This window comes from Talpa occidentalis, unplaced genomic scaffold, assembly GCF_014898055.3.
Source record: "Talpa occidentalis isolate TD23 unplaced genomic scaffold, MPIMG_talOcc4v2.1 talOcc4.12, whole genome shotgun sequence".
Taxonomy (NCBI): Eukaryota; Metazoa; Chordata; class Mammalia; order Eulipotyphla; family Talpidae; genus Talpa; species Talpa occidentalis.
Window position 1 is genome coordinate 35632746 of NW_023601212.1, and position 18531 is coordinate 35651276.

The 18531-nt window shown below is 36.7% G+C and overlaps 1 long non-coding RNA gene across 4 annotated transcripts in view; it reads right to left on the reverse strand.

Annotated features, from left to right (window-relative positions):
* Positions 1-18531, reverse strand: part of LOC119239975 (uncharacterized) — a 192804-nt gene that overhangs the window by 86917 nt on the left and 87356 nt on the right. The window contains exon 1 of one of the 4 annotated variants that reach the window (XR_008551094.1): positions 2423-2453. The exons of the other annotated variants lie outside the window; for them this stretch is intronic. This is a non-coding gene — a long non-coding RNA (uncharacterized LOC119239975). Of the gene's footprint in view, positions 1-2422; positions 2454-18531 lie in introns of those variants that run through there. 4 annotated transcript variants of the gene reach the window in all.

Below are 18531 nucleotides of genomic sequence, written 5' to 3' on the forward strand. Positions count from 1 at the left end.
GCCACTGATGCCCCTTTTTAAATGAATATAGTTCCTAAGTTACTATACTATTCAATGTTATTTAAAGAAAAGAAACGGACATAAATCACCGAGGAGCAAAGTTTAAGCCTAAATTCCCTCTATTTCTTATTAATAGATTTTATTTTCTTTAAATATCATTATAAGGAACAAAGTGTCTCTAAGATATTCAACTGTTCCTTTGTTTACATATTTTTTAGAATCTCAAGAATGCAACCTCTAACCATGGGAATGGAGATGACCCTAGTGTTCTTTGTTAATAGAAAATTATTTTGTCCATTTGACTAGTGGATCTTTTCACACCACCTACTGGCAATGTAGATGCTATTTGAATTCAGTTTTCACATCTATGGTGGGATAAGAGCTTCACTAGCAAAGTTTCAAGGGCAATTTTCAAATCTAGCCAAGTTTAATCCATGTGATTATGCAGGTCTGAGACTGCTCATTTTACAGTCTCACCTTCTGACCAGCAATTGTCTTAAACAGGTGCAGCTCATGAAAAATAATGAGACTCACTCTCTACTCTCAACTACAATATTTACAATTAGGGAAATATAGCTGCCCACCACCACTTCCTCTCTCAATCCATCCTGACATGTTTTCTAGGTACGTGTAACCTGATGATAGCAAAAATAAAAATACTGATTAAAAAAAAGATTAAAAAGTATTAGGAAAGTAAGTATATAGGGCATGGCAGTTACTCTACTATTTTTTAAAGATTTATTTATTTTTACAAGCACTGGGTACAGTCAGAAGCATGGGAGGGTGAGAGAATTCACCAGAGCCAGAGCAGGAAGCAGAAAAGGCAGAAGGACTGAGGTACACTGCTGAAGGGAGCAGTGGGCACAGCAGGAGAGGTCTGCGCGCCATGTGGGACCCTCGTAGGTGGCTGGGGATCGAACCAGTGCTGCAGAGGCTGCAGGCAGCTTCACAGCCCAGTGCTCAACCTCTGGACCACCAGGGAGGCCCTCTACTATTTTTGACTAGGCTGATTATGTGTGCATTTTGTTATATACAGTTCCTCTCTAATATCAATTATCTGAACTTATTCCTTAATTTTGGTAACTGGTTGATCATCAGTTATTGCATTCATATTTTACTGGGAAATGTAAGAAATTGTTAGAGATTGCTGGACCAATTATTATGTTTAAAAAGTTTTATTTAGATGTAATGTTTAACCACTTGAAACAGAAAACGTAACTTTTTTAGTAAGTTGATATAATGTATGAAAAGGACCTTTCTGACTACATTGGGCACAACCAGATAATTCAGGATAATGTCCCACCTCAAGTTATTTAACTTAATTGCATCTGCATAATCTATTTGCCATATAAGGTAATAAGTTTCCATATTATGAGGTTTATATTAAACATCATTAGTAGTCATTATTCTGTTGACTACAACTCTTATATAATTATCTTTCTTTTTTTTTTCTTGACTAATGTTGTTTTTACTATTAAGCCACACACAGTTGGCCCTCTATGTCCAGAGGTTCTACATCTACAGATTCAGCCAAATGTGTATCAAAAATATGCACAATGTAGTTAGGCCTCCAATGGCTGAATCTGTACTAAACATGCACAAATACATTTCTATTCCCTTAACAATGCAATTTTACAACTATTTACATAGTATTTAATTTGCATTTGGTATTAAAAGTAAATTAGAGATGACAGTATAGGAGAGGATATACAGAAGTTACATGTAAACACTACACCATTTTATATAAGGGACTTGAACATTTGTGGATTTTTGGTATCTAGGATTTCATCAACATTGTTTATTAAACTATGAATAGCTCCTTCTTTAAACTGATTTCAAAATATCATGTAACTGTGGCATCTATCCTGATGGGACCATACCAAGTTTGCTTGGTGAGTTTCTTGGGTCAGAGTAGAGAGTGATAGTTTCGGACTTCCCCGGTAGCGCAGCAGTTGAGCACTGGGTTACGAAGCTGCCCTCAACCTCTGCAATGCCCGTTCGATCCCCGGCCACCAGGCGAGGGTCCCACATGGCACCCAGACCGCCCCTGCCACCCGCTGCTCCCCTCAGCAGTGTACTTCATCAGTCTGCCTGTTCTGTTCCCCACTCTGGCTCTGGTGAATTCTCTCACCCTCCCGTGCTTCTGACTGTACCCAGTGCTTGTATAAATAAACAAATAAACAAATAAATAAATAAATCTTTTTTTTTTAAAAGTGATAGTTTCAAACTTAGCACATCCTATTGCAAATCAGGCTCCTATTTTAAACAGTTCCCGGATCTGTACACTTTTTGTCATTCATAGATTGCGGTCACTTTGCAGGACTCAGAATTGGTTACTGTTTTTAGTTGCTAGCCAAAGTCATTGATTTGGGTGCATTTAGGATAAAAAATGAATTTATCAAAAAGGTGTCACATAACTCACTCCAGAGAGGATGGAAAACTGGACCTGGACCTGGAATGAGAGCAGGAGGGTATCAGATAAGTACACGGAGAAATCAGTAGTGCTAATTCAATGAGGAGATGGCTACTGTCGCAAAACATAGGTGCCTTGGGAAACAGTGCTGCCACAAGTGATTTTTGAATCTGGACATTATACTCATATGCTGCCTCTAAACCTGAAGGTTTTGTCCCTGTTACTAGCGCTCCACACCAGCGTAATGGATTCTTTGCCCTTGTCTCCCAATTCCAAGTCCAGTATTAGTGAGATCAAATTGATAGAAAAAAATATTTCACATTATGCCCAGAGAAAATAAATATCTAGCATTTCAGCTTCCACAGTGGTAGGCAAACTCTGTCTCTAATAATATTCATCAGGTAAGGAATTTCACATCCACAAAAAGAGGATTGGATGCTTGTCAGTGAGGACATGACAAATGTTCACTCCTATACACCTATTTGTTACTTTTTTGCTGTCCAGCATAAAAAACCTCCTTCACATAGTTACATTTCAAAATCAAAGATAAAATAAAGCAACTCCAGCCTATGGTAATATACATCCTTCATGAAACTTAAATGCATTTTCACCTTTCCCCAAAAGGGGCAACTCAAATATTTATCAGTTATTGTATTCAGCTAGAATACCAAGACCTCTGGGGAAATATATACTACTCTTTCTGACTTCAACATGCCTTGATATTTTTAAGTACAGAATTATCATCACAGATATGCCCTATAGAAAAATGTAGGTGGAAGGAAATTGAAAGAAAATAAAAGAAGGGCTTTCTTCTCTCTGTGGAATATCTTTTCCTACTACAGTGGTTGGAGTGACTGAAATCTTTTTCAAACATGAAATGTGAACTCCATAAGCTTATTCCACAATTCTGTGGTTTTTCCCCTTTACCTTAAATGAAGATTTCTGTAATCTCAACTAAATTTAATCTGAAGTGCTATTGGATCTAGTTTCAGATAATACCCATAGAAATATCACAAAGTTGCAGGTTGCCTAAATAATGATAGCAATCTATAACCTTGCTAAACTTTGTGATGGATGCAGAGTTCAGCTGCTGCTCTCTGGAACCTTGAGAGCTTTCTGGAAAAGGAAAGGCTAGAACAGCCTGAATGAAGTGTTGCAAGTTTAACTTAAGTGATTGGTGAACACTCTTTTCACCTGAATTACAAAAATGGGATGGCTAAAAAACAATGAACAAACAGAAAATGACTGCCACCTTGCATTATTACCATATGAGATCAATTACATAGCTATCCAAACTTACAATTGCTTTTTGGGAATTGAATTTTTTGTACTTGTTGTGTTATGATCCAGTTAATTTCAGATAATTTCAGAAATCCAGATAATTTCAAGAGCAATTATCTGGTCTGAACAATGTAAAGATTCTTTGAAGAATAGCAATACTATCTATGAGTTTCCTTTTCTTTTTTTAAAACAATTAAAATCAAGTGGAATGTCTTTCTCAAAACTGATTTGTTACGTGTTGACAAGTTTGTCAGAATATTCCTGGCCATGTCTGAATTTGGGCTACTTACCAAAATTTATGTTTTGTTTTTGTTTTTTTTTTTTTGCTTTTTTGTCAGTCATTTTCTAAGACACTCAAAGTCAGCAGTAATACACCTTTGCTATTCACAGAAGACTCCTACAGCCTAATTATTATTAGAAGTCTCTTGACCTACAATCTACCCTGAATTCACTATTTCTCAGCTCTTTTACTAAATAAATCATCTTACGTATCATTTGTGACTTTATTCACTTCTCAAATATAGTCAACACTTTCTGCCATATCAGCATGGTATTCAGTGGCATCCCTTGCTGACAGTAATTATCAATGCACTGCTTAAGTTAATTTTCTGATTTATTTCAATATATGAATAAGAGGTTGACAATATCCAGAACCAACAACACTTTCCCAAATGTTCTTTTTCTCATGCAGAGAAACAACACATATGCACAATTGATGTGAATATGTACATATCATTATAATGTCTTTTACTAGTCAACTCTCTAATATACTTTACTACTTCTAAATTTTATTTAATGTGTGACTTGTTGGTGCCTTTCAGGCACATCTACTTATTATTTCATGGGCATTTCTACTTCTCTACAATGCCCTTTAAACTTACTTACCAGAGGGAAATAATAGCAAAAAAAACATGCAACATATTTTTAAAATGCAAGCACCAGAGAAAAACCTATTGAGAATATCAATGAGCTGAGACTGCCTAGTATTCTGCAGTCTTTCACACTGACACTCATGCAAATCAAATGTTTTCACTGACACCTGCATGTAGGTTTGCTATGTCAAGTTTTCAATCTAGATAGTGACTAGATTCATTTGAAAATTAGTGTAACATCTATCCAGATGACTAGAGTTCAGAGAGCAAAGAATACATTTATTTTTCTACTGCATGGTAAAGATGTACAGAATGTTCTCCCCAAATACTAGTTCAGATGTTAGAAAATCACTCTCAGATTGGACCTCCCCTGGCAGCGCAGGCAGTTGAGCGCCTCCATGCTGTGCAGCTGTCCGCAGCCTCTGCAGCGCCGTTTTGATCCTGGCTGGCCAGCGAGGGTTCCACATGGTGCAGCAGACATCTCCTGTTGTGCCCCCTGCTCCCCTCAGCAGTGTATTTCGTCAGTCTGCCTTTTCTGTTTCCCACTCTGTCTCTGGTGAATCCTCTCACCCCCAACACTCTGGCCTGTACCCTGGTTCTTGTATAAATACATAAATAAATCTTAAAAAAAAATAAAGGAAAATCACTTGCCTATTAACTGTGTTCCCCTTATGATTTGGGACTCCCCATGCCAGTTAAGGGTCTTTGTTTCATGCAGAAGAAACAAACTAGCTAATTTAAGCAAAATATTCACCAGAGGAGAATGGGTGATACACATAAAGGTCAGGAAGTCTAGAAATCATCTTGGAAAATGGTCTGGAAGAAGGGAAACAAAGTAGCAGTTTATAATAGACCAAAATTGGGCCTCCCCTGGTGGCACAGGCAGTTGAGTGCAGCGCTGTGAAGCTATCCGCAGCCTCTGCAGTGCCGTTTCCATCCTGGCCAGCAGGTGAGGGTCCCACATGGCGTGCAGACCTCTCCTGTCTCACCAGCTGCTCCCCTCGGCAGTGTGCTTCATCAGTCTGCCTGTTCTGTTCCCTGCCCTGTCTCTGGTGAGTCCTCTCACCCTCCGGTGAATCTGGCCTGTACCCTGGTTCTTGTATAAATAAATAAATAAATCTTAAAAAAAATATATATATGTACATATATATATAATAGACCAAAATCTACACCAAATATCAACTGAGAACAGTTCTGCTGCTGCAGCTAATGGCCACCCAGCATGACAGCTTCTACTCATGTACCTGTCTGCACCATGCACTACACCTATGCCTATGCTGTTTTCACTGTTACCAGTTCTGTCCCTGGAGCCTGAGTGATGTTTTTACTGTTTTTGGAATTCATATTCCATGGTCTCTTCCCTAAATTTACTAATTCAAAGTCCAAGGTGGGGTAAGACCAGAGGAGTGAAGTCACATGCTATCACTCTAGCTGCCATGGAGGCTGGAATTTTCAGGCTTATTTCAGGAAAAAATAGGTTATTCTTCCACTAATAATTTTCAAATATGGGTAGGAGTATCATATTCTGGAAAACCAAGACAAACACATGTTGGTTGCATGACTAAAGAATTTCTCACTGTCTCAATGAGTTGAAGGGATTGATTTGTAAATAATGAAAAAATCGGCAATCCTGATATGAATTAATGGATCAATGGAATTTATCAATAAAGAAACAATATTGACTTTAATTTCATCTTAAAACCGATCCAGCATTTTATATGTGTGCTTTAAATTCAGTTGTGGAGTAAGAAATTCAAGAATTCATCACTTAGGTGTGAATCACAAATTATTAAATAACTTACTTGGATTAAATATATTCCATTTTGACATGAAAACATGTGAAAATAATGAGCCATAAAAGACATGAGGTCTTGACCTTCTAGTGATCAAATTCCCACCTGCTGAGGTAACTAATAATCTGTATAAGCACTCTTATTCTCCTTTCTTTGTAAGTTTATATCAAATGTCATCGAAAAAATATTTATTTTTTTCAGATTGAAGCCGGACTACATCAAAAGACTTAAGTTTATATTTCTTGAGTCTATTGTTTTATTATCACATATCCTTTATTACCCATCTCATTGCTTAATATCTATAGAAAATCTGGCATTTTGAGGTCCAGTCACTCAGGAAATGGTAAAGAGACATGATGTAAGGATATTCTTTTCAGTTATTATGTAAACAATTCAGTGTATCAGGACATGTTTTCTTTGATAAAAACAAAATAAAGCAAATACAAAACACTTTTCTTTTGTTCAGTTTCTGGAAATACATATATTTGTATGTATACATCTACAGAGAGACAGACACATATGCATACTCACTTATCTTCCCACAGATGTAAAGCATAAAAGCAACATTAAGCACAATTTTATCATTTCTGTTTAGGCACATGCTTTTTTCCTTTTCTATATGACACCCATGAGTTTACAAGAGTTACGGCATGTTTTCTTCCACTTTGCAGCTAGATAAGCATTCACTTAGCAAGACTGCACTTTCCAAATGTTACATGCCTTAAAACACAGGTTTCTCTGTTTTCTCTTATCTCATCAAGCCATTTTATTATAATAAAGTACCTACCCAGATTATTGATGTGTGAGATTGGATCTGGGAGATTTAAACAAAAGTTATGATAATGATAATGTACTGAGTTCCAACCATCTTCAAGAAAGTCTGCTAGACAGTCATGTATATTACATCTCATTGCTGAAAAATCTTTGCCAGATCCATATACCCACAGAGAGGAATAGTGATTTTCCAGAGTTAAAACACCTTTAAAGAGGCAGAATTGGGACCGAACACACAGAAGTCCCCTTGGGGGTCTCAGGAAGGTATTAAAAACAGACACATAGAGGGCAAGAATCAAGGGTCTATCTGGCCTTTCCAAACTATACTCAAGGGTCACTAAATACTTATAAATGATTTGTCTTTGAGGGAACACTCAATGAAAAATAGTAGATTTGGAATATTGTAGTTTAAAAACATACTAGGGAAACAAAGACATGGAGATAATGATCACTAACAGTTAAAATTATAAAAAGGAGTGGACATTTAATACATGTGCCTCCTGTTGGAAGCACACAATACCACATACAAAATCCCATTAAGCCTCTAACAGTAACAGGGGACAGGGAAGTACATTAAATAATATCCCAAGGATGCAATCAACCAAAACCATATTGTGGAAAACCCCACCTGAATCTTTAACAAATAAACTGCTAGAGAAAGTGAGAATGAGAGGAAGTGCAAGCGAGAGGAAAGAGAAAATCTACGGATTAAAGGAAACTAAAACAACATATCAACTAACTGTGATATTAGACCTTTTAAGAACCCTGATTTAAAAAAAAAAAAATCTGTTAACAATTATGAGTTAAGATATTTGAACACTTCTTAAATATATAGTATTATTATGGAATTAGTCAATATTTTAGGCATGATAAATAACATTGCATCTGTGCTTAAAAAGTGCTATATTTTAAATAAAAATAATAAATATCCATGGGTAAAAGTACATAGAATTTTGGATTTTAGTTGATAGTCCTTTAAAGAAGGGGATGATGAAGTGGGGAACATAAATGAAAGATTAAAATTGGGAGATGAGACAATGAGTTTTCAACATTTGTAAATACTGAATTTCTGTAATAAAAAAGTATGAAATTTCCAAAAATTTAAAATGCAGTGAGGAATTCATTAGTCCATTTTGGTTCCCTGTAATCATTATCAAACACTCAATTTTGTATTCTACATCCCTGGTTTGCTATGAGTGTCAATGCAGCATTAAATCATGTTTTTCTGTGAAAGATGGTTCCTTTAGAAGACTCATAGAAGGTGTGTCAGTTGTAGTTGTTGATAAGATTGTCCCTGCTCTTCTAAGACTGTTGTTCAAACACAGGGTGTAGAGTAGCAATGGCATTTACCCAATGCCTTTGCAAGAAGTTCTCTATTTTAATTCTCAGTGGGAGTTATTCATGTAATATATGATAGACTGGTGAGAAGGAAGAATTATTATTCACCTGCAGCAGCTGTAAGCATGAACAAGCATATGTGTGGGCATTGGTAGATGATGGCAATGGATCTCACATACAACTTCTAGCCTTTCTCCTGAGAAACAACCACTTTAGTATGGAAGCAACTGACAGTTTTGATGGCAGTTTCCTGAAATCTCTGCATGGACAGAAATGATAACAAGACACCAACCTGGTATACTGGAAGTGCTGTTATTCTTCATCTAAGTGTTCGGTAATATCGCGCTGTATGCAATGAGAAGTGCACTTAATGGGAAGTGCACTTTCCTGTTATGTTACTATACTTCAATAGATATTCAAGCAAAAAATAAGGATAGTCAGGAGGAGCTGAAAAACATGTCTGACTACACATTGATTTCAACTAAACAAGTAAAAATCAGTCTATATAGAGGCACTGAATGACAACAAAGACTAATCACAGATAATTCAGATCTGCATTATTTATGGATGTCCAAATGGCAACTCAACTGATTACGACTTTAGTTTTAAATTAACCCCATGTCAATGCAGGGCAGTGATAGATCTTTCTAATGTGAATTGAAGCATTCCATGGTTCACATTCAATCTGAGCCTTGATAGCAATTTTTTGGATTCTATCAGGGCCTGTACCAGCATTAGGAATTGTGAAATATTGTGAGAAACACATTTCCTGGTTCATTTCAATTTGGTATATAATAATTCAGCCTCACTGGTAATGACATCTCAAGGTGGAAGTCATAAACTTGGTGCATGAAAGAATTACAGAGAAAGAAATATGAGCTTCATTTCCTGACCTCAGGGTCAGAGAGTGGACATGTACGAAAAACTTCAGGGAGAAGTCTACATTGAAGGAAAATTAAGAAAGCCTAATGTGTGTGTGGGAAAGGAATTAGGACTTGTTCTATTTGACAATATTTTAACCCATTCTGGAGCCACCAAAATTAATCAAATACAAAATCTAAAAATATATTTTGATGAAACATTATTAAACATATTAAGATGTCAATGTATAAAATAATGTATGTTAGAGAAACATTCATTTACAGTTTTTGAACACAGAGTTATTTCATTGGTTTAGTCACAAAAATCTTCAAATAAGTTTAATTTATTCTGCACCCTACAAACTTAAGTATTATACATAAACTAATAAAAATTAACACTATTACAGTAAGTTCTATTTCACAAAGTACTTTGGAATGTCCATTTTAATGTGTTCCTTTAACAATAGCATATTAGGTATGTCAAACAATATGTATGTACACTCATACTGACCTACAAATCCAAGGAAACTATAGTCAAAACAGCCTGTTCATAATTCCCTTATGGGTTTTAAATTTAAAAAAAAGTGGTAATATCAGAGTATATTTCTTTGTGAAAGAAAGTCTCGAACATTACCAAATTCATAGAAAAACTATTGGGAAGAACTTCTTGATCTCCTCACACTTAAATATGTTGCTCTATAACTCTATGACCAACCATTTCCCCCATGCTTCTGGGACAGTTATGAACTTGCCAGTATAGAGGGATTTTGAAACACAAATAGGTCATTGTTCTCTACAACAATTTTCCACTAAATGCTATGTTCTGAAATAGCTTTCCAAGACAATATCTACTATTTATCTCATTTTTGCTTGGCCATTACATATCGCTACAAATTACAAGTATAGCATAATTTAGTTGACACCTATTTACAAAATATTCACTCTTATAAACAATAGAGATTTACAACTTCAAGCAATTTAGTGGTTAAAAGCCTGGACTCTGAGATCAGATTATTCTGTTATTTCACCATTATTTAACCCTGGGAAAAGGCACTTAACTGTGTTGAAATGATTTTTCTTCATCTATGAAAAAGAGATGAGCACCTATGCCATTGCAAGGATAAAATGACATAAGTAATAAGCAAATAGCAGAATCTAGCACAGAGTCCTAGTCAGGAAGTGTTAACATACACACAATTTTAGCAGAGCATCTGACATACTGCCCGACATGTTAAATGCTCAATATATGTTACTATCACAGAAAGACTTTTCATATCTTATCTATTTTTAATAATAATTTTATATTTATCTGTAAGAACTCTATATGAGAAATAACTAGTCATTTGTAAGTTATGCCATTTGTTAATAATTTTATGCATTAAGTTACTTACACTATATATAATCATTTTTATGAGCTATTTTCAATTATATGAACACAAATTACACTTCTATGTAATTTAATATTTGTGTCATGCTCAGAAAGACTAATGGTGGGGCCTCCCTCATGACATAGGGGTTAAGCTCAGAACTATCACATATAGCAGACCTCTCCTCTCTCGCCCACTGTTCCCCTTAGCAGGGTATTTCAGTAAATCTTCCTGTTCTCCTCACCCCTCTGTCTCTGGCGTGAATTTCCTCACCCCCAATGGCCTATACCCCATTTTTTTCTATTCATAAATAAATTTTTTAAAAAATTAAAAAGGCCAATGGCGCAAAATGAAAAAAAAATGTTATAACATATTTTCATTTTAACTCCGAATTGCTTCTAGAGTGTATATTTTTAAGATTTATTTTTATTTATTTATACAAGCACTGGGTACAGTCAGAAGCGCACGAGGGTGAGAGAATTCACCAGAGCCAGAGCGGACAGCAGAGCAGGCAGAAGGACCGAAGTACACTGCTGAGGGGAGCAGCGGGCGGCAGGAGAGGTCTGCGCGCCATGTGGGAGCCTCCTCCGGTGGCCGGGGAGCAGCCGGCGATCAAACCGGTGCTGCAGAGACTGCGGGCAGCTTCGCAACCCAGCGCTCAACTGCTGCGCCACCGGGGAGGCCCTGGAGTGTATATTTTTAAATGATGTAAACTAGGTATCTGATTTAAAGTATTTTTTCTAATGCTAAAGCAGTAATCTCTAGTTTCTTTTTAAAAAGATTTATTTATTTATTCATACAAGAACTGGGATACAGGCCAGAAGTTTGGTGTTGAGAGGATTACCCAGAGACAGAGTGGAGAACAGAACAGGAGGATTAACTGAAACACACTGCTGAGGGGAGCAGCGGGAGAGTCAGGAGAGGTCTGCTGCGCCATGTGGGTAGCTCCCCGATTAGGGATCAAACTTGTGCTGCAGTGGCTGTGGATAGCTCCATAGGTTGCATCTTCACCCCTTGTGCCACCAGGGAGGCCCTCTAACTCCTTTTTACAATTTTCCTCTTATGGATTTGAAATTCCATCTTTAGTCATATAATAGATACATATTCATGCAACAATCTCCTTCAGGACTTTCAACTTAATGGTCCTCGAGATTAGAAATTATTTTTCTTGAGTTCTCTTGCCCACCTATAGCTATGCAGGTGGTTCTCTTTTCCCCATATTCCGCATGTACCCGTCTTTTTAAGATGTAAAAAGAAAAATCTTATTTTATGACACAAATGGTTGCTTTTGGTGTGTGCTAACCTTGTCACACAGAAATAGTTGTAATATTTCTAGCCCATTATTTCCTTTATCCACAATCACATGTACAGTCCTCAGTCATGATCACACAAAATTGGCTGGGTATAGGAGAAATGAGGAAAACTTTTACTACCTGTGTCCATGTTTAACAATTGTCTCTTCTTTGTTGGACCTTATCTTGCCTTCAGTTACTAAAAACTATCATGTATTACACTGACTTTTAAGGCCTTCAGGTAGGTAGTAGATATTCTCTGTCTACACTGTACTTCACTTACCACAACTCTGCCCCTCTTGTTATCAACTATTATTACCTCTTGCATTGTAATTTCCTGTTTAATCATTCTTCTACATGTGTTTTTTCTTTCTCAGTCCATACATCACATCCTATTGAACCCTCTTCAAAAATATCTCTCCCCACCCCATTTTCTATCTAAATCCTACCTTTATAAGTAATTTATACTACCTCTATTTCACAGAGTAGTTTATAAAGTTCAAATAAATTCTTTCCTAAGAACTCACAGAATGGAACTTAAGCAAAGGAGTGATGACTTCATAATCTACTATGGCCAAACTGATGCTCTGTAATATCCTTACTATTTTGACATAACTGTTCCCGGTCATATTACATTATGAGAGTAGTGAATAAATGTAACAAGTAGTAGATAAGGATACCTTCTGAAATTATTTGATGAATTGGCAGTATCTTAAGGGCAAAATTACACACCTGTGTTTGCTTTAGTGTAGAAGAATACATGGAATACCTCTATGCTAACATATCTCATTAGTTATTGAAGTGATGGGTATCATCTTTTTATGTTGTGTATCATTGTTCTGTCTTTCAGTCTTTCACCACTGAGTATGATGTTACCTGTGGTTTATTCATACAGGGTTTTTATTATGTTGAGAGAGCTAACTTCTGTTTTTTTGTTGTTTTGAGTGTTTTTATTATGAAAGTGTGTTTATATATTTCATTTTTTTTTCTGAACAATTGGGATGATCATGTGTGGCTTTACCTGCTTTTATTTGTTTTTTGTTTTTTTTTTTTTAATTTATTCATTTATTTATACAAGCACTGGGTACAGTCAGAAGCGCTGGAGGGTGAGAGAGAATTCACCAGAGCCAGAGTGGGGAGCAGAACAGACAGACCGACGAAATATATTGCTGAGGGGAGCAGCAGGAGAGGTGTGCACACCATGTGGGACCCTCGCCAGTGGCTGGGGATTGAACTGGTGCTGCAGAGGCTGCGGGCAGCTTCACAGCCCAGCACTCAACTGCTGCACCACCGGGGAGGCCCTGCTTTTATTTGTTAATGTGGCATATAATAATCATCTATTTTGGCTTAAACCATCCTTGCATTCCAGGAATAAAACCATCTTGATCATAATTTATAAGCCTTTTTATACATCATTGAATTAGATTTGGTAGAATTTTGTTGAGGCATAATTTATAAGCCTTTTCATATGGTGTTGAATTTGATTTGGTAGTTTTCCATCAAAGTTAACTAATGCTATTATTCTGAAGTTTACTTTTTTTAAAAAAAGAAAATATTTATTTATTTATACAAGAACTGGGGTACAGGCCAGAGATGCAGGAGGATGAGATAATTCACCAGAGATAGAGCGGGAGCAGAACAGGCAGACGGACCAAAGGCACTGCTGAGGGGAGCAGTGGGCAAGGCAGGAGAGGTCTGCTCTGCCATGTGGGGATCTCCCTGGCTGGCCAGGAATGGAACCGATGCCACAGATGCTGCGGACAGCTTCACAGTGCTGCACTCAACCTGTTGTGCCACTGGGGAGGCCCCCTGAAGTTTACTTTCATCTGCATTGTCTGACTTTGGTATCAGAGAAATGCTGTCAAAGGATGGGCTATAAAATACTGTCTCTTCAATTTTTTTGGAAAATTAAGAGAGATCAGTCTTATTTTATCTTTAGATATTTGTTAGAACTCATAAGTAAAAGCATTGGACACAGGGCTTCTCCTCAGGAGACTTTTTAAATTATCACTTCAATCTGCTTACCACAGGTCTATTCAGATTTTCCTATCTTTTTATTTTAATATTGGCAGATTTTTTGTGTGTCTTGGAATTCGTTATTTCATTGTTGCCATACTTCTTTTTGTCTGGTGAGTCTATCCATTATAGGAGGGATATTGGACTCTCCAACTATTTTTGCATAACTCTGTTGCTTCATTTCTCTTAGTTTTTGTTTTATATTTTGATGGTCTGTTAATAGGTATGTAAATATTTAATTCATATATTTTTTGCATAGAAACTTCTCATACTCTCTTTGTCTTTCATGAAAAATTTTTGATACATTCTCTTTCATCTGCTATTAGTATAGTTACCCTTGCTCTCTTTTGATTGCTAGTTTTATGGAATATCCCCCTCCCCAATGCTTCAGTTCCTAATGATTTGTTATTGGATCAAAAATAAGAATCCTTTAGATTGAAATGTTGGATCATGGATTTTTAATCCATTCTGTCAATCTCTGTCTTTTTAGTAGAATTTTATCCATTTATAGTTGAAGCAATTAATGTTAAGGAAGTATGTACTTTGTTATTTTGCTATTTGTTTTCTATATGCCTTAATTTTTTTGTCCATAATTTCCTGTATTTATTTCTTTGTATTTAATTGATTTTTTGGTAGTAGAATGTTTCAATTTATTTCCCATTTCCTTTTGTGAATATTCTACAGTAATTTTCTTACCATGAGAATTAAACTAATTTGAATATCAGATTAACTTCAATAACATAGGAACTCTGCTGCTATTCAACTCTTTGCCAATCCCTTTCAATTGTTGATTTCACAAAATCAACTTACTTTCCAGTTTCTCCTGCATAGATGCTTTTGAATGTCCTAGTTTTTAATGAATGCTGAAGACAAAGAAAATGGGGAAGAGAAAGAAAATGAAGGAAAGAGGAAAAGGGTGCCAGTTTTTTAAAGCCCCGAAAGTCACTTCAAACGAGGAGACAGGGAATGTGACAACAATAGCTTCCGAATTGTCTGTATCTTTGATACCAGAAGCAACAATCAGTGATCTGAATTCTGACCTTCGGTATTTGGAGGGCAGGGTCCCTTTGTACAACCAACTTCCCCAATGCTGTATAAGCTACTTCTGAAACATGTGTACAACATACCAAAGGACTGTGGGTGAGGAACTGATATCTGTGACTTTGTCTCAAGTTGAAATTATACACAATTCATTTTCCAAGCCTTTCCCCTTGAAGTCGAAGCCTTCCATGGACTCCATATTTCCAAAATAGTTATATCAGACATATTCTGTCAGTCCACTATTGTCTAAGTGTGGAGAGAAGTCCTGGTTCTTCCTACTCTGATTCTTCCAAGATTACTTTTTGTTGTCTTTTATACTCTGTTTATATTTTTTAAAGATTTATTTATTTATTTATACAAGCACTGGGTAAAGTCAGAAGTGTGAGAGGGTGAGAGAATTCACCAGAGCCAGAGCAGGGAGCAGATCAGGCAGATTGACAAAGCACACTGCTGAGGGGAGCAGTGGGGGGCAGGAGAGGTCTGTGTGCCATGTGGGACCCTCGGCAGTGGCCGGGGATCGAACCGGTGCTTCAGAGGCTGCAGGCAGCTTTGCAGTCCAGCGCTCAACCGCTGTGCCAATGGGGAGGCCCTATACTCTATTTATTATTATCTATTCCTTTTCATCCTATGATTATTTTGGACTATTTTATATATACCCATAATCTATTTCCCATAAGTGTGTATGTATGGTTTTGTAGGTATGTGTTTGTGTTTGTAGGTATGTGTGTGTGCATATTCAGAAGAAATTAGTGACTATTTTGACATTACCAATAACACTGATTTCAATAATTATTACCCAAAGAAAATAGGGCTTAAAATAAGGACAGGGTGTTTTTAAATATGTGATTAGGTTTCTAAATAGTTTCTTTTTTTTTCCTTTTGTATAGAAGAACTGGGGTATAGGCCAGAGGTGCAGGGGTGTGTGTGAGAGGATTCACCAGAGACGGAGTGGGCACATAGCAGGTGGATTTACCTAAATACACTGCTAAGGGGGAGCAGCAGTTCAGCAGGAGAGGTTTGCTGCACCACATATGGGTTAGCTTGCTGGGCGGGGATCAAACTCAGGTCATAACAGCGATAGCTCTAATACTTAACCACTACACTACCAGGGAGGCCCTAGTTTTTAAATAGTTTCATTTTGTGATTATATTTTAGTATACAGTAATAATTCTGATTAGGGAATATTGTATTGATACATACATATTATTTATAGGTTGCTTATGTACTACCAAAAATAAAGGCTCTTCATCATATAAGAATATAAAGACTTCACATTATAAGACATTATGTACTTCTTTGTTACTAAGGAAATGTATTTTGGGTTCACAATATCTAATTACCAGCAACTTGAATGTGGTCTATTGGTAACATTTTATTTTGCAGATTCAGCTTTTTATTTCCTTATTTGTATGATTTATGCCATTTCTTTGGTCTCTCAATCATGTGTTTAATACTTAAGAAAAAGCCATTATCAGTTTATGTAATTTTCATTAACCTCCCAAGTGAGACAAATAGAATAATAATTGATACTTAAATGTACATACGATTAGAAGGAGATTTAGTGGTGAAATGCTGCTGGGTGGGTCTGACTCAGGATGTGTTCTAATTTCTCGTAGTAACCTACTGCATCATTCATACCCCCTTACCACTATGTCATCTTCCAGCTGCCCATAATAAGCCAATCAGATGGATAACTTATGATGGCAGGACTGGGAGAAGCCATACCCACCTTTTAACATTTGTTTAAGAGGAGCAGTCTTAACAATTTGCTGGAATGTTGGGCTGCATGAGATTCTCATTTATCTGTCATCTCTATAAATCTATGAACATCTCAAGGTCTTTTTAAATTAAAATTACATGACTTTGCAAATGTGCCAGGCAGTCTACTTAAGTGGAAGTGTAACAGTCATTGGATGATGAGTACTTACTTCCTCTTTGCTGGCTTTGCAAACTGCTTTTGACCAAATCAACCCCCAACCATCCCTCATGCTTGTGCTTGTGCTCATGATCAGAATATTGTTCTTATTTTCTACAAGTGTGTGCGATGTTCAGGTGTGCTACTTTTCTCCTAACAATAACTCTTTTCTAGTCTCTCACTACAGAAAATGAAATACACATGATCTTTGGTTTAAACAGTCTTTTAATCTCCACTAAACAGTCTTTGTTAGTGTTTTCCCTTCCATCTCCCCATGTAAGCAAAGTGATTTTATTGCTTGTGAGAAAGCAATGATTATTTATCTGAGATATAAATATATGACTCAGCAGGGGGTCTACATTTCCTGCATAGTACAAGAGGGATATTGCAATATTCTTGCTAAAATAAAATGCATTTATCCAAGAGCAAGCTCAGCCTAAGAGAAACAGACACAATTAAATACTTGAATACAATAGGATTGTCCTGCAACACAAAAGAGTAAGCAAAGAAATTGTTTTTATGAGTGCCACAACAATAATACCAAGCATATAGTGATTAATTGTTGTACAGCATTATACAATTTATGTCAGTAGTCATATCATTACCTAGGATAATGTTCTTTGAATCTAAAGTCTCTATTATATGAATAAATAAAAATGATTAAGTTTGGTATTCATTCAAGTCTATTCAAATTTCTCATTCAGACTCTTCCCCTTCCTCTCCTTAATGGCTCCTCCCCAGGAATAGCAGACTAGACTTTGCATTTTGCCAGTCAAGGGAACTGCTACAGGGAAGGGATGGATGTGTCACTAATAATGAACACTTCTCCTCCCAAAGACATTTCCAAATAGATCAGCACCTTTGGTCTACCACAGCTCCCTCCTCCCTTATCTTTGATTTGCTTTGACAAGCAAGGGGCAGTATATAAAAGCACAACACATATCGGTCTGGAATTTACTAAGATAATAAAGCTCGGGATTGCTCTTATTTGCCTAAGTTCTTATGCAATATATCATACACTAACTAGAAAACAGTATATGGAAATTGAGTTGGCCCAATTGTGTAATTGTTTTGTCTTTCAGTTCTTTCCTTTTAGAGAACAGTGTCTTAAGGGGCTTCTCCAGGTAGTCCTTCCTCTTTAATCCCCTAATTCTGCTCTTTCCTTAGGAATACACTGACAGGTACCCTAGGAGTCACAGACGACTCTTACACATAACAGGGCCTCAGTTTCCTGAGTTACTGAGAATACCATATTGAAATTGAAAGCCTGAAAAACAAAGTCCTTCTCATTCATGCAGTGAAATTAACCCCCACTCCCTTCCAGGAGTTTTCTTCTTCTATTTGTACTGTCTCAGTCGTACTACACCATCACTGATGGGCATCACTGTCCGAATAACTAATTCCATAATGAAAACACAGTCAAATTACAGCCTCTTTACGTGTTGAAAGACAAAGACAATGGAAAAACAAAGGCAAAATTTTGTGAAGAGGTTCATCCTGAAAGGTGCCTTTCAAAACCCCCTCCCCACAATCCCCAGGCAGTCTTAGTCCCCCAGTTACCACATCAAA